This window comes from Anomaloglossus baeobatrachus, chromosome 1 (assembly GCF_048569485.1).
Source record: "Anomaloglossus baeobatrachus isolate aAnoBae1 chromosome 1, aAnoBae1.hap1, whole genome shotgun sequence".
Classification (NCBI taxonomy): domain Eukaryota; kingdom Metazoa; phylum Chordata; class Amphibia; order Anura; family Aromobatidae; genus Anomaloglossus; species Anomaloglossus baeobatrachus.
This window is the reverse complement of record NC_134353.1, coordinates 578,339,138-578,340,157: the sequence shown is the minus strand read 5'-3', so window position 1 is coordinate 578,340,157 and position 1,020 is coordinate 578,339,138.

Here is a 1,020-nt window from a genome sequence, read left to right as displayed (position 1 = left end):
CAGCACCTGTGGTGCTAACCCCACTAGTGCAGAGTGCACTTATAGATATGCTTGTACTATATACATTGCACTGTTTGGTCGCACGTTGTATATACCCTCCTGGATTATGCGGAGGAGTTATCAGCATATTCTCTGTGTAAAACAAAGGTGCAGAACCACATGTTTTTCTATACAGCTGGTACAGCATGTACGGCTATACGGCCGGCAGGTTACATAGACTCCCATTGTATGCACTAATGGCCAGGGGATGAGGACGGTGTCTGCAGTATTTACTGACAGTTTTTCTGAGACTATGGCTATGATACTAGAAGCCTAGCAGTCCGGACATGTCTCTCACAATATGGGCACTGTTGAATCATTGATCCATGGCCCCCCCTCAGTGTGAATAACTAACAGCTCCGGGAATGTCACACGCATCCCAGAGTCACGGCTCTGCACGGACGTCAGTCCCAGACAGCCTAAGCGGGCTCACTATGAGCGGCCTCGGTTTCATCAGGGTCCTAACAGAAGGACTCGCTGTGTAATGAGGCGGAAGTAGCGGCTCAGGATTCTGATCCTGAGACCGCTCTCAATCTGGATACACCTGATTGTGACGCCATAGTAAATAATCTTATAGCGTCCATCTATAGAATGTGGGTTATTTCTCACAGCTCCTCCAGTGGAGGAGTCAGCTTCACGTATTTTTCTGGACCACTCTGCCTTCAGAGAGGCAGTCCAGGAACACCACGCTTATCCAGATATGCGCTTCTCCAAGCGGCTTAGGATACACGTTATCCCTGTCCCCTGACTTGGTCAAGGACTGGACCCAATGTCCCGAGCGGCATCCTCCAATCTCCAGGCTTGTAGCTAGATCCATAGTTGCAGTGGGAGATGGAACTGCAAACTCAAAGATGCCACTGACAGACAGAGGGATCTCTGGTCGAAAGCCATCTATGAGGCTGTCGGCGCACCGTTGGCTCCGGCATTCTCTCCCTTGGGGCACTCCAAGCTATTTCAGCTTGTCTTACACAGATTGACACG